At 43.6% G+C, this 20,962-nt stretch overlaps 1 pseudogene; it reads right to left on the reverse strand.

Moving 5' to 3' along the window:
* Positions 1-9,863: 9,863 nt before the first annotated feature.
* Positions 9,864-10,613, reverse strand: LOC112864764 (ras GTPase-activating protein-binding protein 1 pseudogene; annotated as a pseudogene).
* Between the last annotated feature and the right edge of the window lie 10,349 nt (positions 10,614-20,962).

Consider the following 20,962-nt stretch of genomic DNA (forward strand, 5'->3'; position numbering starts at 1 on the left):
GTTTTATATCCTGGAAAACCTACAATAATTTCATTGAGGAGATGCATGCTGGCAATTTAAATTAAAAATTTTAAATTATACTTTCACTCTAAAAATGCTAACATCAGCATTTAGGACATTAGGAAGAAAACTAAGCTATATATAATCCCACTATCCACACTCTTAAAGCCTGTTTTACTCTCTGATTTCTTTCAAAGTTTCCTTAAAGGTATAGATACTTTTTGCATAAATACCATTATAACACACATTCGATTTTGCATTCTGTTTTTTCTTTGCTTCATATTATCTGAGTTGGGAGGTTGATCTTAGGCCTAATCAAATCTCTCTTATTAGAATATATATTCCTCTCCCTTAAAAGAAAGCGCTTCTAAGTTATACATATTTTTGGCTTTTCCCCCCCCGGCTTTATGGATGTATAATTGACAAGTAAAAGTTGTATATATTTCAGATGTGCAGTGTGATGTTTTGATATATGCACATGATTGTGAAATGATTGTCACGGTGAAGCTAGAGAACACATTCTTAGCATATACATATTGTGATGCAAATAAGCATTTTCTCAACATTTCCGTGTCTGCTTCTCACTCACAGAATCTGTTTCAGAGTTGATGCTAATCTTGATCTTGAACTTGTAGAAGAAAATGAATCAACTAAGCGACGAGAAGTACTAGGTTACATAATATGCAGATCGTTCCTTTTATTAGACGGTGATACTGAGGGAGGAGACAGTGAGATTATATATCTTGGGCTAAATTACATATTTGCATTGTAACAGGAATATAAACCAACTGCCAGTCTCTACGATTACTCAGCTAAATCTGTGTTTAAGAAGAACAGAATTTCACAAATCAGCTGTATACTCGTGCCCTTTCCAACACTACCATCTCTGGATTGACAAAACACTCCTCAGGTCTTGGGGTCCTGAGGTTTTATGTTCCTTAGGATTTGGGATACAGCCAAATTGCCCGCGGCTCTTATGCTCTTTGCTAGGCACTGCTGGTCTAACAGGTGCCTGGATTCTGGTGAGCGACTGAGCCTAGAAAGGAGGATCCATAACTTTGCTATCTGTAGTCAAACAGAGGAAAGTGTGGTGGCAGGAACATATCCTGCAGGCAATCCTAACACTCTACGTCGGGGTTACATGGGTCAATTCAGTCTCAGTAAAATTCTGGGGTGCATTTAGCAATCACCCATTAAGTGCTTGCTGTAAGCTTAGCTTTCTATCTCTGAAAAGCTCATACATTAGTGCGGGAGAAAACCATACAAATGAATAATTATAGGTCAACGCATTAAGTGATCTACTAGAAATGTCCCTTGGGAGTGAAATGACCTGGTGGGCATGTAAGGCAACCACCCTGGCAAAGGGGGTGAACTAGATAAAAATGACTCAGACTTGAGCAACCAGGCAGATGGTGTTGCCCAAGCAGCTACAGAACACAAAGGAGGGGAGAAACCGGACTTCCTCAGCACCGGGAACAGTGTGTTTGGCATGGCTGCAGGGCGTTATCAGCGAAAATGTTCATGAGGCAATTAGTTGGATGTGATGCTCAAGAGATAGGTCTGGACTGAAATGATCGATTTGCCAGCAATCAGCAGGTGGATGATAGTTGACATTCTAGAAAGAGGTGAGACTACCAGGATATGCGGTGTAGTGAGTGGCTAAGAAAGAACACTTGGGAGAAACGGAGGAACAGGTGTAGTCTGGTCTCTCAAGGAAAAGTCTGATTTCTCAGTCTAGGAAAGAAGTTGGGATTGTGTTGCTGGACCCTTTCAGTTAGGGGGGCATCTGCTGTGCATGCACGCGTGTGTGTGTGTGTGTGTGTGTGTGCCTATGAGAATTTTATTTCAAATAGCAGAGAAGAGGCTGAATACGACTACATTAAATTTTGTAAATAGTAATCACCATTTAAAATTTCCCCCTGAATGATTGTATTTCCTGTGTCATTTTCCCCTTCTAAATATTACCCGTGCAAGAACCTATCACAGAGCAAACTGTTATTGTTTTCCATGGGGTAAATAAAATGCATCATTTCCTCTGCAATCTCTTGTCTTCAACCACATTGTTTCTGATTCCCCTCATGCGTGTTTACCAACAGCACCCCTGAGGTAAATAAACATGACACTGTGTCGTTCCAAGGTTTTGGTATCTATTTCCATCTCTGCCTGTGAATTTTCCACACTCGTGATTTATATTAGAGAGTGGCCTGGTCACAGTGAACGCCTTGTCCTCTCTGTTGAGCTGGTGCACCGTCTTACTTTGTCAAAATCCTGTCAACACTCAGTTCCATGGTCTTCGTCCATTTGACAAGTATTTCTTGAGTGTCCATTGTGTGCGTGTGTGTGTGTACATGTGTCTGTGCTATACTCTCACACTGACTTACTGGAGTCATGAGCACTTTCAGTGACTATCTGAGGTTCACACTGGTTATTATTATTGACTGTTACAGGTAGTATCCTAATTCCCATCTCAAGACCCTTGCCCCAACATTCTTTCCAATAGATGAGGTCAGCAGCCTAAAAAAAGAATCAGAAATATGACCCTGTGGACTGCCTCCACCGTCCCACACCATCACCAATAACAGCACCACAGCCTAAGCTAACATTTATTAAATACTCATATGGGCCAAGCACTTTGCAAACACTTTACCCACTTTATCCTATTTATATTTCACTTGACATCTAGAGACACAAAGAGCAGGTTTAAATAATTCATGAAAAGTCATACCTACCATTTGTTGCACATCGGGGGTCATGAAATGACATGAGTGTCTTTATGGGCTTTACTGAGCAGTAGTTTGAGGCAGATGAGCTCAGGATGAGGTCACGGAAGTTTCGAGTGGGAAAAACCAGAGGCAACCACAAATATTTGTGTGATGCTGAGGAAGGGGTGATTCTAGAGAGGATACAGTGAGGATAAAGCTCTTAGGCTCACTTTCTTGGAGACCTCGCTATTCCCTGCCCCTATACGTCCCATCCATAGAGTGGGTGTTTGGAGATGGGACCAAAACTCATTTTTAGCTTCTAAAGGCTATTTTTCTGTGGATTGGCTCGCCTGAGGTTGCACAGCTACAAGATGGCATTACAGTGAAATGTTTTCCCTTGACTTTTATTATAAAAATGTCCCACATAGAGCTGGAGATGAAAAGGCAGCAAAATACGTGCAACAAAACAAAATGCCGTGAGGGAAAGAATGAGTAAATAAATGGTTCTCAACTGTCATTACTGTTTCCGGGCTAACGCAGAGGCAAAGCCAAATTATAATAGGAACGCAATGAGCTGCACTTTTGTTTTCAAGGGATATTGATTTCAAATGTTCCTGTTCCCAGTTCTTTGGGCAATTGCTGTTTTTGAGTGTCCCGATTGGCCATCCTTTTTCACCTGGCCCCCAAAAGGCTGAAGGAATCGCCTCACGAATGCTTCCATCAAGCTCGCCGCTGCCCTCATGGTGACAAAGGGGCATATTTAGCTCTTGCTTTAACCTTTCCTTTGATTGAAGGAGGTGCTCAGAAGGCTGAGAGGACAAAAGTAATTGCTTTAGATTTTTCGGCACAGATTGTTACTGCATAGGGGAACGCTGACGGTGTTTATGGGATACAGAATGATCTCAAGCCCCTGGAATTGCTTAATTGACTGCTCTTCTCTGAAATCACCTACAGGGAATCTCTGCCGTTATCACATCTTAAATATTCCTTAAAGAGGCCATGCTCATCAGGAGATCCCCTATACTCACGCTTTCTCAGACGATCGTCCCTATGGCGCCTTTCCCCCTCGTCATACTCTAGTTATACTGTATGTAGGCTTTGACTTTCTTATTTCTGGGAAGGGAGTTTGCAGGGTCTAAATCTGGGGCCTCTACATCACTGGTGTTATATTATTTGGTCTCTGGTGCTGTTAGGTGCTCACTGTGTAACCCTCATGGTGAGCTGAGTTGGACACTGGGTCTAATTGGAGATAGGAAAGAGAATACGTTGCATATTTGTGACTAGCGTGGGCTGGAAGTTACCTTGATATTCTTTTCCAGCTCTTTTCAGGAGACTCTGTGGGCTGTCTTCGGCCTCCTGTCTCCTTGGTTCCAGGCTGTGAACCTTCCACCTGTGCCTGCAGAAGCCTTTTCTAGAGCTTCTGCTCTGTGCCCTGAAGGCAGACCTTCCGGGCAGCATTGTCCAGTTCCCTTGCCCTCTGGCTTCTACTTGCAACAGTGGGAAGTCTCGGTAGGAGATCCAGGGGCAGGAGGAGAGAAGGGTTGGGGTATTTTTCTCCTCACCCACCTCCCCAGTGCCTTAGCTTGACCGGTTTATCCCTTCACGGAAGGCCGAGGGCATTCCCTTGCTCCTCCCACGGAGTTCCAGGGGCCACACCTCCCCCTTGCTCTCTTCCCTAGGAAGGGTATGGCTTTCCACTCTCTGAATTCTGCCACATTTTTATGTGAAGTCCCTTTATTAAACTTTCTTAAAGCACCCCTTTTTGAGGATGCCATCTGCTTCTGCGGAGATCTTGCCTGATAGAGATACATAGAAGAAGTAAGTGTCGGGAAAGATTCCCCCATGGTCTCAATCTCTCTCCTCTAGCCATTCCTTGTTGGCCGAAGGCTTGCCTAGAAAGCACAGTGTTTTCAAGGAGAACGATTATTGTACAGGGACAGGGCCACCTTCGTGGGTAAGCAACCTGGCACTCGGAGGGCCCTGGGTGGCGTTCAATGTTCTGCGGCTGCCATTTTGAAGTTCTTAGTAGGTTTTGAATGAAAGGCCCTGTATTTTCACTTTGCATAGGGCTCTGCAGACTAGGTAGCCTGCCTGGGAATGTAGAATGGGGGCAAGGACAAGCTGTTAGCTATTCTTCTTATGCAAGGGAAAGTGCCATGTTTTCTTTCTTATGCCTCGCCCAAAGCAGAACATACTAGTCTGATTCTAAGGTGGTGACTGGGAACCACTCTTCAGTCTTGGGAAGAGGCACCATGGGGTCAGGTCTTCTCTGCTTCTACCCCTCCCCACCTCAGCCACTCATAGCCTGAGGACCAGGTCTCTCTCTCTCTCTCTCTCTCTCTCTCTCTCTCTCTCTCTCATTTTCTCCTTCCAAATGCCCTTTACATTTATTTCATAGAGCCAGAGCTCTAAGAGAAGAGCCTGGCATTGAGACCTCTCTCTTATACCTTCAATATTCCAAGGCACTCCTATTTCTTGGCCTCCGATCCTTGTGGCCAACTGGAAATCTGGATATGGGCTCAGGAAGAGGAGGAGATCTTTTCAATCTGTCTTTAGGCCTTGGACTTCAGGCTGTTATCACAACTATGATTTGGAGTTTCTGATTTTGCACTGTTGTTTCCTGTGAATTCTAGAATAGCATAGGGAAAAGAATGACTAATTAGCACACAGAACAACACGTGAAAACTCTCCTTTCCTCTCCTCTGCTCCTCATCTCCCCTTGAACATTTTAACATACCTCCCTCCAGGCTGCCCCTCCACTAACATTCATTTGCATACATTTACACACACATTTAAACAATTGAGTTTTTAGCTCTATACTGCACATTTTCTTTTTTTTTTTAATTTTTTTTTAACGTTTATTTATTTTTGAGACAGAGACAGAGCATGAACAGGGGAGGGTCAGAGAGAGAGGGAGACACAGAATCCGAAACAGGCTCCAGGCTCTGAGCTGTCAGCACAGAGCCTGACGCGGGGCTCGAACTCACAGACTGTGAGATCATGACCTGAGCCAAAGTCGGGCGCTTAACCGACTGAGCCACCCAGGCGCCCCTATACTGCACATTTTGTAACTATACCACACTTTCCATTCTTTGAATGTTACACACTTTTGGGGGGAAAATTCCAGGGTGCTACCTGCCAGCATGGTGATTCACTCTTCAGTTGCACCATTGTGTTTTTCAGTCAATTACAAAGCCCACCTTTATGCTTCTATTCTCAAATTGACAACTTCTAACATCTCTATAGTTGATTTTTTTTTAAATCTACTTTATAAATATACCCCTTTAAAGTATACAGTTAATGAGTTTTGAAAAATGTGAAGAGTTGTGTCACCATCCCTGCAAGCATGATCTAGACTGATTCCAGAAAGTGGTCATGACTCCAGAAAGTTCCCTCACACCCTTTGCAGTCAGTCTCCTCTTCCCATCCCTGACCCCTGGCAACCCTGATAATGCTTTTTTCTATCACTACAGTCTGCCTTTTGTAGAATTTTTAATAAGGGCAATCATATAGTATGAAACATTTTGAGACTGTCTTTTTTTCCACTTAGCATAATGCTTTTTCAGATTCATCCCTTTTATTGTGTATCGAAGTGGTTTATTCATTTTATTGTTGACTAGTGTTCCCAAAGCGGATGTACCATGTTTGGTTACCCATTCGCCAACTGATGGTTTTTTGGGTTCTTTCCAGTTTTTGGTGTGAACATTTGTGCCTTGTCAATGGCTGCTTTTGCAGTACAGTGGCCAAGTTGAGTGGTTGTGACAGAGACCATCTGGTTTTCAAATCCAGTAATATATACTATCCAGCCCATTATAGAAAGTTTGCCAACTCGCATATAGAGTATATTTAAAACAGCTGTTTTAATGTCCTTGATTGTTAATTCCATTGACTGTCATTTCAGTTCTTTTTTCTATTGATTAATTTCCTTGTGGTGATATTTTCTTGCTCTTTTCATGCCTGGTAAGTTTTTACTGGACCTGGGGAATTTTATTTCATAACGTGCTGAATTTCATTTGTTTCCTTTATTATACAGAATTGAAAGGCATTATGGCATTTGGTGAAGTTACTTGGGATCCATTGAATCCTTCTGAAGTTACTTTGAATCTCTGTTAAGGCATGCCCAGAGTTCCCTTTGGTCTAGGGAGAATTTAACATCATTATTAAAGCCACAACCTTCTGAGGAGTTAGCCTGATCCTCCTTGTATTATGAAGTCATTTCACTCTGCTTTTGGATATTTTAACAGATCCCAGCCCTGTGTAAGGTGTGGAAATTGTCCAGCCAACTATTTATTCATTGTTCTTTCCTTAACCTTGGGAAGTTTCCTTTCACTCATGTGTAGATCAGTCCTCAGCCAGAGTTGCAAGGGGACTTTTCTAGAGATCCTCGAAGCTTTCTTTCCATGCATCTCTCCTCTTTTGTATATTCATTCCATCACATCTCATTGACTTGGGCTTCATGAACTCTCACCTTTGGCTCTTTGTTTGGGTTTCTGCTTTCTGTGTGGCAACCTGGAAAATCTTCTAGTTTGTGTTCTGTCTTGCAGAGATACGAGGTCTGCTTTGCCTGTTCTCCAGTGTCTTTTTAAATTTTTTTAAGTGTTTATTTATTTTTGAGAGAGAGAGAGACAGAGTGCAAGAGGGAAAGTGGCAGAGACAGGGAGACACAGAATCTGAATCAGGCTCCAGGCTCCAAGCTGTCAGCAGAGCCTGATGTGGGGCTCTAACCCACGAACCATGCGATCGTGATCGGAGCCGAAGTTGATGCTTAGTGGACTGAGCCACCCAGGCACCCCAGTGAAATTCTTTCTTAAAAGCTCCATTCAAATTTGCCTCATTTAGTGGATATCCTCTCTTTTAAGTCATCTGTTATATGTCTTGTGCTGTGTTTCAAAAGACTTTTCTCACTTAATGACCTAGCCTCCTAAATTCCCTCTTTAACTGTCCGTCTATGTAGCCTTTTTCTTTCCTTTTTAAACAACTAATCTCCAATTTCTTTGAAGTTGATTTGTTATGACTATAAAATCCTTGCATATCGTTCTGAAGATGTTTGCATTTTTTTCTAATGATTGCTTCATCTTGTTTTATTTATCCAGCCCCCTTGAGTATTCAGTTCCTTAATTTGGGGAAACTTTTTGCCTTTTTAATGGTTTTAGTTTCTTCACGTGTTTTGTCCAAGTTGATTGCTCATTTTTGTACTTTGTAATTTCTGTTTGATTTGAGGGAGGTGTCATTCCTTCCTGAACAGTATCAGGTGGGTTATTCACAACCAAGAAGGATTCTTTTACTTGACTAAGGGGTTGGGATGACAGCTGGAAGGACAGTAGCAACAAATATCTACCTCACTATCCGATTATCTTCTGTGATGATAATCACGATTCTATCATTTGCCCCCAAGTCATTTGATTTTCTACTTTTTGTTCCCAAAGACCCTATGCTCCTTTCTACCTTCTCAGTATTGTTCGTGATGGTTCTCCCCCATAAGGTGCCATTTTTCTTTCTTTCCACTTGTGAAAATTCTTTTTGTTTCCCCCTGCCTTCAAAATACTGATCAAATCCTGTGTTTCTCCCAGGCTATTTAAACACATGGAAAACAAGAAATATTCTAATGAATGAAACATACCAAGTGTCAGCAATAAGCAAGGCACAATCCTTTGGGGAAATGGCTATTTACAAAAAGCCCAGTGTGTATATGCAAAAGTGAAGCAAGGAAATTTAGTCTTTTTCTCTTCTTTGAAAATTTGTTTTTCCTAAGATACCATCCCATGAAAATGGAAGTGAATGGCTGAATGGTGAGGAGAGGGAGGGGAGGGAGAGGGAGCACACAGCATTAACAGAAATAGTAAAATTGTACAAACGTCAGCAATTTATAATAGACTAGGGTCATACTTTGGGATACTGAGTCCTGGTGGAAGGAATTCACCTCTCTGCAGGAACTAGATTGGTATTTCTGTGTGAAGATCATTGAGGAGCAATTCACTGCCTTGGAATAATTTCTTTCTTACTCCTGCTTCCACAGGAAGGGGCTCTTTGTCCACCACCCAGCCCACCTCAAGGGCCCCCAGGTCCCTGCAGGCTGTTATGTCAATGGTCCCCTTTCCAGAAGAGGACTCAAGTCTTCTTCTCTTCCATTCAGGTGGACCTCACCTCTGAACACGATGGACCTGTTGCTAAGGGCTTTCTTTTTTTTTTTAATGGAAAAAAAAATTAGGGGCGCCTTGGTGGTTTGGTCAGTTAAGTGTCCGACTTTGGCTCAGGTCATGATCTTGCGGTTCATGAGTTTGAGCCCCATGTCAGGCTCTGTGCTGACAGCTCAGAGCCTGGAGCCTGCTTCAGATTCTATGTCTCCCTCTCTCTCTGCCCATCCCCCAGTCATGCTTTGTCTATCTGTCTGTCTCTCTCAAAAATAAATAACCATTAAAACAATTTTTAAATTAAAAAAACTTAATTTATTTTAGAGAGAGAGAGGGAGAGTGTGTGAGTGGGGGATAAGGGTAGAGGGAGAGAGAGAGAGAGAGAGAGAGAGAGAGAGAGAGAGAATGAATCCCAAGCAGGCTCCATGCTCAGCAAGGAGCCTGGCAAGGGGCCCCCCTCCCAAGGGGCCTGGGATTATGACCTGAGCTCAAAGCAAGAGTACGACGTGTTACGCACTGAGCCACCCAGGCACCCTGAGGGTCTTCTGAACAGGATCAGAATCATCACACACAAAAAACCAAAATTGGGTAACTTCCTGCCACTGTTAATGCATAGCCCCAGCACATTCCCATAACTTGGGAAAAAATCTTTAAGCCCTGATTTGTCCACTTCATGTCCAATGAAAAGTTGGTGACCATCGGGGAGTCTTGCAGTTCTTTGGGGTTCGGTGTCACCTTGCTCACCAGCCTCACAGACTGTGAGTCTATGTCCCTTTTGGGGAGGACTATTTATTCATTGTTCTCACATTCTTTGATCCCTTTGAGTCTTCTGTGGTGGAATCTGAGATTCAGGCTTAGGCCAAAGATGAGGCTGTGAAGCTGGTACTTCAACAACATAAGGTGGGATCTCAGTAACTGCAAGAGCTCCACTGGGTGGAAGGATCTTTCTGGTTACAAATGCCCAAGAGAATGTCCTCAGGTCCTCCTCTAGGGTCTGAGCTATGTCCGTAGGTGCTGGGGAAGAACTCTTCTAAACATCCTTAGGAGCAATTTCTTCCAATACTGGCTCGTACTTCTCCTCCTGGATTTTAGACATAGGTTCTTGCTCTGCTTCTGATTCAGGATCAGGCTCTGGTTCAGCAACAGGTTCCTCTGAATGTTCTTCCAAGTCATTGCTGAAAGTCCGATCATAGAAAGTTCCAGAATCATCAGGTGCCACCTCAGGTATCTGCTGTCTTTCTTCAGGTCCTCTACCTCTTCCTCAGATTTCTCCTGAGGCCCAGTGACAAAGCCACAGAAGACCTCTTGGTATCTGAAGATATCACTTTGAGTGCAGAACTTATCTGCATCAGAGCCCTCAGGAGCGAGGACAAATGTCTGCATGAATCTCCTCAGAGCCTGGTTGTTATTAGAAAGCAACCCCATCATCTGGACCACTACACCATCGTTCAGAGTGGTGTGAGCACCAACATGACACATCTTAGTGTGGCAGTTGAAAATTTTATGACATCACTTTCCTATGGATTTCCTTTTGTCCATAGGTGGCATCTGCCGACTTTCCATTTGAATCCAATCCCCCAGGGACATAAGAAGAGTTCTTTCCATAAAATCTGTGCAACATGTCTGGGGCCTGGTTCAGCAGCGTGTAATACAGTCTCACAAATTCCCGCCCCACCAACAGGGGTCTAGGCTTCTCCCTAACCATTGCTTTAGTCAATTCAACCTGCATGGCTGAGTGGGAAAGGAACAAGCTTTGCTCCATAGCATGGCAGAAGGCAAAATCCCCTCACGCACTTGTGTCCATCTCTACTTGTGAAAAGTCTATACAGCCTTCAGGCCTAATACAAGACTCACTTCCTAAAAAAAATAACTCCTGGGGCGCCTGGGTGGCTCAGTAGGTTAAGTATCCGACTTCAGCTCAGGTCATGATCTCATGGTTTGTGAGTTCGAGACCTGTGTCAGGCTCTGTGCTGACAGCTCAGAGCCTGGAGCCTGCTTCGGATTCTGTGTCTCCCGCTCTCTCTGCCTTTCCCCCGCTCACATTCCGTTTCCCTCTCAAAAATAAACATTAAAAAAAAAATAAAAAAATTTCCTAACTACTCCATCTCTTTTGGTTAATAGGACTCTTTTGGTGAATGGGGATTATATTTGTGACATTTCAATGACAATAATTACTGCCATTCTGGGGTCTTCTGTTATGTGCTAAGCCCTGTAGTGAATATGTCATGTATGTGGCATGGCTTAATCCTCATATAATGGGGTGGTTGTTATTTTTCTGTTTTACGGAAGAAAGAACTATATTTTAGAGCAAGATATCATCCAGCCCAGAGATCCCTGGACCAAATCTGGATGCTCACTCAACACTGGTTGCCTCTACCATAGTCCTCTATTTCCTTGTCCCCAACCCCTATGCCTGAGCTACACACGTATGGAATCTGCCAAGACGCTAAACCCGAAGATGCATTTTACTGTCAGCATGGCCATCTCAAGATTTAGAGAAAGTGAAAATAGCTTCCCCCCCCCACCCTTGCAAATAAGATCACAGATTCCTAATTTAAGAGGGCAAACTATTTGAAGTTTCATAACTTTATGGGAAGAGAACTGGTACCGGAATCCCACCTCTGGGTCTGGAGCTCTTGGGCACTTCTCCTCCTTATCAGTATGACTTTCCCCTTTGGCTGGCAAGAATCTCGTTGAGCAAGTGAATGTTCAGAACACATGAGTTTAAAGGAATTTTTCACCTCAGCCAAGATTTCTTAAGACTGAACATCTGAATTTGGAGCTAAGTAAAAAGCACAAGGAGGATAGTTGGCTTAGGTTCATTCCCCGTGAATCAAAAGTGCTATAAAAAAAAAATAGAAGGATAAAGATAAGCACGCTGTGCACGTCAGAGGTAAGACAAGAGGAAGCAAAACCAATATGACATTGTCTAGTTAGTTACCTTGTTCCGCAGGCACCTCCCAGCCCTCCCTTATGGCAAGGGGCTTTGTATGTTGCTCTCTACAAGCCGTACCATAGACCCAATGCCAAACCAGATTCCATTTCTTCCACACCATGTCTTCCCGGTGAACTAAATTCCCAGGTTAACCAGAGGGTGTTGACAACAAATAGAACTATAAAGAAAAAAAATCAGTACACAGAAAATGCTACCAATTACAGTAGTCTTAGTGTTTTCTAATGTACCAGAACACTTTCACGTATCTTCAAATTATTCTTCCCAACTGTTTGATGTAGGAATCATTAATCATATTGGAATATATATATGTAAATACATATATATTGTGTCCAATCTACGATGATGGAATTGAAGCATTTGATGTGACTCACTTTAGGTTACACAGTTAGAAATTAGCAGGATTGGGATTTGAACCCAATTCCAAATTGCACCCTTTCCTCAACACACACACACACACACACACACACACACACACACACACACAAACGCGCTCACGCTGTGTTTCTGTCACTGTTTGATCTAGGACTATCTCTAGGAAAAATAATGAGGTAAAACATTTATTTGATACTTCAACCAATATTTATTAAATTCTAACATGTGTTATGTACTGTCCCAGATGCTTAGAATAAAACAGTGACCAAAAGAAACAAAAATATGTACCTCTTGAAACTTACACTCAAGGGCATAGAGGTAGACAATAAAGATAAATGCAGTTGGTAAGAGAATGATGAAGTAAGATGGGAGACACTACCTGCTATGGGAAAAAAGAGGAAGATCAGAATGAAAGGAGTTCGGATTAAAGAGGATGGCCAAGGTGGGACACTTCAAGGAGACACTAAATGTCTCCTTGATGTGAATGCCAAGGTTAGAAGGATGTGAATATCTAGGGAAATGATCTTCCAGGAACAGGAAACTGCTAGAGCATGGGTGCTAATGTGTGAAAATGACTGATGTGTTTGAAAAGCAGCAAAGTGGCTGGATCAGAGTGAAAACAGTAAATGGTAAGGTCATAGGTATAAGGGACATGAGGTGTCACATAGATCATTATGTTATGAGCACTTTGATATTCTTCTGAGTAAGCTGGAGAACCAGATGAGGGTTTTGAGTGGGGTCTGATTTACATTTAGAGGATTATTTGGGCTTTTCTATTGGGAATACATTTAGGGAAAGAGCGGAAGCAGGGAAACCAGTTAGAATGCTTTTGCTGTGTATTTGTTTCCTGTGGCTGCTGAAACAAAGCACCACAAACTGCCTGGCTTAACAAAACAGATATTTTATTCTCTCACAGTTCTGGAGGCTAGAGGTCTAAAATCAAGGTGTCGGCCAGACCATGTTCTCTTTGTAGCCTTAGGGTAGGATCCTTCCTTTGTCTTCCAGCTCCTGGTAGCTCCAGGTCCTTGGTTCATGGCAACATAACACAGGTCTCTGCCTCTGTCTTCACATGGCTGTCCTTTCTGTGTCTCCATCTTCCCTCTGGGCATGTCTGTCCAGTCCTATTGAATTAAAGTAAGCTCCCTCCCAAATGACTTTTTCTTACCTTGATTATACCTGCCATGGCCCTATTTCCAAAATAGTCACATTTGGAGGTACTGGGGGTTAGGCCTTTAAGGGGGCGAAATTCAACCATTCACATGCAGTAACCTGGGTAAGAAATGGTAGACAGTTAGAATAGGGTGGTGTCAGGAGAACTGGAGGGCAGCGGTTAGATTCTGGATGCATTTTGAAGATAGAGCCAGCAGAAACCGCTGCTAGATCAGATGGGAAGTATACAAGAAAAACCAAAGATGACTCCAAAAAATCTTGCTGAGCAGCTGGAAGAAGAGAGACAGTTGAGGGTGAAACAGGTTTTTGAAGAACGTGAATATTAGAATTTAATTTTTTGATACGTTGAGTTTGGGATATTTATTAGAAAAAAATGAAGAGATGTTGAGTGGGAAGCTGATATATGGGGCTAAACTTCAGGCAGGAGGTCTAGGATGAAGGAAGAAAGGTTTAAATTTGCCAGTCTTCAGCAAGTAGAGGAAATTTAAAGCCCAGTGTGTGATTGAGATCACCCAACAAGTGAGCATTACTAGGTCAGAGCCCTGGGCCACCTCCACATGGAGATGTGGATAGAAGAGGAAGAACCCATGAGAAATGGAGGAGAAGGAGCCAGCGAGGCAAGAGGAAGCCAGGACAGTGGGCATCCCGCTGAGCCCTGTGAAGGGGGGCAGCTAAGGATGGGAGTGATCAGATGTGTTCAAAGCTGCAGGTAGTTCTGGTGAAATGAAGATGGAGAATTGATCGTAGATCTGGAAAGAGAGAATTTTTTCACACCTTTAACCAGAATCCCTATGGAGTGGTGTTGAGGAAAGCCTTTTTAGAATGGGTTCAAGGGAGAATGGAAAGCGAAGCTTTGGAGACAGCAACTGTAGACAATATTTTGGAGGACCCAGTTGGTAAGACATAAGGACAGTGGGGTCAAGGCAGGTTTTCTTCTCCTTGTTTACAGATTGGAAACACAGACACACATTTGGGTGTTGATGGCAATGACCAGGAGAAGTTTCTCTCTCCTCCTTTCTGATTGTTCTCTGCTCTCCTGATGCTGCCACATCCCCTCACCCTCAGGCATCCTTGCTCCCATCGGTATTTCTTAGGCTGGGTGTCCTGGAGTAATGTCCCCTGGTTTGGACAACACCCCCCCCCTTTTTTGTTTCAGTTTCTTTTAAAAAAAATTTTTTTTTCATGTTTATTCATTTATTTATTTTGAGAGAGAGAAAGAGAGTGAGAGCAAGCTGAGGAGGGGCAGGGAGAGAGGGAGAGAGAATCCCAAGCAGGCTCCATGTGGTCAGCACAGAGCCCAATGCGGGGCTCGATCTCATGAACCGTAGGATCATAACCTGAGCCAAAAATCAAGAATTGGATGCTTAACTGACTGAACCACCCAGTCACTCCTGTTTCAGTTTCTTCTGAGCACCCATCTCTAAAATAGCATCATTATATGGGAGCAACCTAAGTGTCCATTGGTGGATTGATGGATAAAGAAGATGTGGTATAGATCTACAACAGAATACTGTTGAGCCATAGAAAGAACGAAATCTTGCCATTTGTGACAACACGAACGGACCTGGAGGGCGTTACGCTAAGTGAAATAAGTCAGGCAGAGAAGAACAACATATGGTTTTACTTACATGTGGAATCTAAAAAACAAATGAACAAATAAACAACAAAAAGAGAAACAGACCCGTAAATACAGAGAAGAAACTGGCAGTTGCTGGAGGGGCGGGAGGGAGGGGAGTAGAAGAAACAGGGGAAGGACATGAAGAGGTGCAAACTTCCAGTTATGCAATAAATTAAGGCATGGGGATGCACGGCACGGCATAGGGAATATAGCCAGTGGTACTTAATAGTTCTGTGTGGTGACAGATGGTGGCTGCACTTGCGGTGAGCGTAGCATAACGCGAAGAATCGTCGAGTTACTCTGTCGTACACCTCAAAGTAACACGGCATTACGTGTCGACTGTACTTAAATTGAAAATGAAATAGAAGGGGAAAAAAGACATAACAAGGACAAAGGGCACCCAGGAACAGAGGACAAAACCTCTCTTTTGTTCAAGTTTATGAAAATAAACTTGAAACCGTGGATGAAATGAAAAATAAAATAAAATAAGGATCGTTGGATGATTTCTCTGCCTCCTTCAAAGCGTTTAGGGAATGACTGGCATCATGAAGGTGACGGGGGTTTTTGCACACTCTGAAACCACACACCCATTCGGTTCATCTTTCAAATATGGCTTTAAACAATCCATCCAAAGCATCTAGTGTCTACGCCAGACAGGAGCTCCCTCCTCCCACCCCCATGGACTCTGCGCTTAGTCAGGCCTTCCTCTGCTCTTATCTAGTCCACATCAGCGAGTTTCTAAATCGCCGCCCTTGGCTCAGACGCCTCCTTCTACCCCATTCCCGTGCTACCGTCAGAATCCCCTTTGCAAGATGCAAAGCTGAGCCAGGCCTTCTCCTGCTTAAAATCTTTTGTTGACCGAAGCTCTTCCAAAGTGCCCATTATCCTCCAGATATGGACTTTTGCATCTCTTTGTTCATACTTTTTCTCTGTTGGGACTGCCTCACCCTTGTTCTTCCGTGCCTGGAACGAGTTTGTCTTCATCCTTCAATGCCAAATTCAAGTAACCCCCTTATCCATGAAGACTTCTCTGACTCCTCCCCCCAACCCCAGGTAGAATCGATTGCTCTTGCCTCTGGACCTCCAAAAGATTTTATAAATTATATTTTAACATATGTTTTTCAAGCATATGCCTGGTTTTCCCTTAGATGATGCCATCTACGAAGGTGGAGACCACGACTGATGCTTTTTTGCTTTCATACCAGCCAGTACACTTTCTGGCACAATAGAGATTTAACAAAATGTGTCACATGGATGCTTCTCATAGCCTGCCTTGGCACTGGACAGCGTACCTACGTCACTGGGCTGGTGGCTGTTGTGGAGACTTCTTTTCTGTTCACTGTAGGCTCCTTCCTTGGAAGGATTGGATAGATGGGGTCCTTCTCTGCTAATAGAGACATGCCCACTATTACCATTCTGTCTTCTTGTGTTGTAACAGCGCTGTGAAAATACATGAAGGTCACTGCTGTCCTTGGGTCCATGGAAAGACCTTTTTCAAAGGTCATAAAGACCAGAGGTAGAATGCCAGTGACTAATGTAAAGGCAAGAAAGATATTTTTGGTGGGGGTAGCCTTCCTGCCCCTCCACAAGTGAGCAGAGACTCAGCCTTCCTGCAATTAAGGAACAGGTTTTCTTTGTCCTTGACACGGTCCACAAATGAGCTTCAGAGCTCAGATAGCAGACACACAGAGCCTCTGCCTGTTAGTGAAGGTGCAATTTCCAAATGCAATTCATAACTTCAGCGATTTTTCACTGCTCGGCCCTTCTTCCATTTCAGATGATGGGGCTGACGGTGCTGGGTGACCTTTAAGCCAACTCTGCTGATTAACAAGAGGCCATAGACCAAGCAACCAAAACGGAAGCACTTCAGATCCCCAGAAGGTCCACTATCCTTGGAAAGTCTAAAATTAGGCTTTATGTTCATTTATTGGAATTATCATAGATCCCTGGTGCCCTCAGTCATTCAGCCATCGTCTGTATAATTCCTGTGACCCAGGGGAAATAAGGCAAAGAGAGAGGTGCATCAGACGGAACAAAAGAGTTTGGGAGGCTGAAGAATAATGTGATCTTTCCATCAAGGCTGCGTTAGGCTGTGGTCCAGTCACAGTTGTTTCAGAGTATTTTTAGCTAGGGAATTTGTAAGCTGTTAGCATCTATTTACCTTTAGAAATGGAAATTTCTTATGCTGCGTTGTCTCTTCTATCTGGAGTCTGCATCACTGAATTCTCTCATGCAAGGAAAGGCAAACATTTATGGTAACAGAGAGCACTGGATGTGAGGCAAGGGGTTGGGGGTTTGAGAACCAATTCTGCCCCTTTCTTTCTTTTCTTTTCTTTCTTTCTTTCTTTCTTTCTTTCTTTCTTTCTTTCTTTCTTTCTTTCAAGTTTATTTATTTTGAGAGAGAGAGTGAGAGACAGAGAGGAAGCATGTACACGTGGAGGAGGGGCAGAGAGAGAGAGGGAGAAAGAGAATCCCAAGCAGCCTCCATGCTGTCAGCGCAAAGCCCGACATGAGGATTGTTCTCATGCCCATGAGATCATGACCTGAGCTGAAATCGAGACCAGGCACCCCCTGCCTCTTTCTTAATGAATGATTTTGAACAAATTACTTAAAGGCTATGAACTTCCATCTCCTCTTCTGGAAGTGTTGACAGCTATGCCTGTCCACTGCAAAACTTAGTGCTTTCCCTGGTTGAGGGCTGTGCTCTGCTGCTCTCAGGATGCGTGGTGAGTAAGAAGGCAGGTCCTTTCCTGGAGGGGTAGCCCCTGTCCACAGGAGGTGGCACAGGCTCGGGCTTTACTGTGCCCATCCAATAAAGAAGTTTGAGTCACTGAGTGGAGAGGCCACTCGGGGGTGGTGGGGTAATCTGTATTTCTAAACACCAATCATTCGCCTCCCAGTTCACTCATGGGTGCTTGAAGGTGGAATGCATCCATCAACGCCAACATCCTATGGTGTTCTCTGTCTTTGGAGGAATCAACATTATTTTGTTTGTGAAGAGATCCTTGTCCTTGAGGATCAGTAAGGAGATGAGACACGGTAGCAGCCATGAAACGGGGCCACAGAGCTGCAGCACAAACAGAATGTGAGTCAAGGGGCAAGCATTAACTGGAAAGCCTTCGTGAAAGAGGCGGATTTTAGGTCAAGTTTGAAAAAAGACGTCATTATAACTCATATGCTATGTGACCTTGGGCAGGTTACCCAACCTTTCTGAGCATTGATTTCTTCATGAAGAAGAAATGCATGAAAAATTCAAGCATTAATACAGTCTGATCAGGGCTATCATGAGATTCAGTGTTGATAGTGTTGATAAAATACTTGATAAAGAGCATGTAATAAAACATGAACAACATCTCCAAGTTAAAGAGCTAATATAAATACAATTAAAAATAAATGTGAAATTAGTAAATAAACACAACTGATGGAAGCTGTTATTATTGGCAACAAACCCCTTTAGTGAAGCGCACTGTGTGGGTGAGAGTCTGCAGGCTGAGCAGGCACTCGGTGCCTTCGCCATCAGTCTATAGAGAATGGAGCCCCAGCTATTGGCTGAAGTTGAGGAACAGGGAAAAATGAAGGCAGACTTAATCTTGTGAGTAGGATAACTCAGCCAGGACCTAACAGAAAGGACCAAGACAAAAGACTACTTTTAGGAACAGGGCTAGTATGGCAGGTGGGAAGATGTGAGCTATGGGTAGCCCTGCCAGCCCGGGTCTGAGAGTCTGCTGCTAGGATTTAGTGGAGGATGGAGAAGTGGGGCAGTGCCGTCTGCCTCACTCTGAGCATCATGGCGCCTCCTTTCTGGTGAGAAGGAAAGGGAGCCCAACCGCAGAGAGAGAGGCCGGGGTCAGGAAGTAGAGTGATAGGAAGACACTGTAGCCGTGGAATGACAAGAGCAAAGGAGCGTCTGGTAGTGAGCCAAGCAAGAAGGAACATGAACCAGTAGGCTTGGTCAGAGTGGAGTGGTGTATCCCGAGGTGGAGGAGTTTGGATTTTATCCCACTGAGTCGTGGAACATTGTAGCTATTGAGCAAAGGCAGAGACCATGAAGAGTCAAGCTTGATGAAGACTATTTCAGTGACTGTGAGATGGATTGATTAGGGATGAAGGGATGATGAACCGACAAGGGACAGCAGGTAGGGAGTTCGGGGAAGATACTGCCATCAGCTATAGATGTGACGATGACAAACAAAGCATTCAGAACCCAGGCCAGAGTTGGGGCAGGGCAGGCCTCTGGAAGTTAGATTTGGATCTCTTCTTTGCCTACCCATGCTTATTCCATTTAGTAACTCTCGTGCAGAACAGAGGCCACCAATAAGTTCTCTTTGGGATCTGCTAACCACATGGAGGTTGCAGAAGTAGTTTGGAAACATCATGAAGAATGCAGGCTTCAGGGGACCTTCTTGTTCCCAGGGGGCACTCATTACCGTGGCCGGGGAGCCCTGAGTGGAGCACGAGCCCCTCCACCTCTAGAACAGGCAGAGCCGGCAAACATGCTTGGGAGAGAAGAGAAAGTTTGGAAGGCAACTGGGATATCCTAAAGGGCTCTTTTTCAGCGGGAGTTAGACGGTAGAGGAGAATAATTGCAAAATGGAAATAAGGATTGTAGCCTCCCTCAGATGAGAGGCATTTTTGGAAACTTCTGAGATGCTGTCAACCCCCACACATCACTATTTGTTTTTCCCGGGATGTGGGGCAGCTGGGAAGAGATTCAATACCTTCCACCCCCTCACTAGATTGAAAAGTTCTGTTGAAGCAGAACATGATGAAATGTCAGCTTCTCAATAAAGGTAGCCCAGGGTAAGAGAAAAGGCAGAAAAATGTGACTTGGCATCTTGGAGTTCTAATCTCCCCTGGATCCCTCAGGAGTACTGGGATTCAGTCACATCACATCAGCCCTCTGAATATTGGCTTTTTAAAAATCTATAAAACCACGTGGGAAGATTTCTTCTCATTTCAAAATGCTATACTTCTGAAATCTATCATATTAGACAAGGGAAAATATAAAGGGTCAATGTTTTCAACATAAAATTGGGTGCATTTGCCTTGTTTTAATGAAAAAAGAGGTTTGAGAATCATTACCAGTTAATTTCATCCATTGAAAGAAAGTAATCTTGCCTATGTCTTTGTTTCTAGACTCTGGGGTAATATTTTTCTGTGACTCATCAGAATGGTAAATGCACCATCAAGATAAGGTGATTTAATTTTTTTCTTGTTTGAAGTTTTTTATTCTCTATTCTTTTGGAGGCTTTATTCTGATTTAAGCTGCTTACAAACTATCTCCACGTATCTTGGTTGAGTCTTAAGTAGCTATAGATTTCCGTTTAATTATTCCCAAACTGATCACTCTTCCTTTTTTTTTTTTTTCAACGTTTATTTATTTTTGGGACAGAGAGAGACAGAGCATGAACGGGGGAGGGGCAGAGAGAGAGGGAGACACAGAATCGGAAACAGGCTCCAGGCTCTGAGCCATCAGCCCAGAGCCCGACGCGGGGTTCGAACTCCCGGACCGCGAGATCGTGACCTGGCTGAAGTCGGACGCTTAACCGACTGCGCCACCCAGGCGCCCCGATCACTCTTCCTTTTAGCCGCTGTGACCTAAGTTCAAGTTATTGGCCTTGTTGTTACCATGGTAATGGTGGATGACCTCACTGAATCCAGAAGCAGGCAATTGCTGCTTCGTACAATAAGTATGTTTTGGAGGTTACTCAAAGAAGATGTGGGCTTTGGGACTAAGCTCTGGAAGATAAATCTGTTTTTCCTACATAACTTCCTCCCGTAAAATAAAATTTATTCAATCTATTGCCATGACATCTTTCTCTAAGCGATATAGGGTACTTTATAGACATGCGGTCTTGATTCTTGCCCTTATTGGAGAGAAGCTGTCCGTGCATATTTTTTTTTTCATTCGGAGAGAAATAAACTCTATTGATTTGAGTGCTTGCTGTATGCCAGAATCTGCACATAGTGCCTTTCGTGGATTATGTCATCTAGTCCTCATAACAGCTCCAGA

This window comes from Puma concolor, chromosome E4, assembly GCF_028749965.1.
Source record: "Puma concolor isolate L17-30 chromosome E4, mPumCon1.1.hap2, whole genome shotgun sequence".
NCBI lineage: Eukaryota > Metazoa > Chordata > Mammalia > Carnivora > Felidae > Puma > Puma concolor.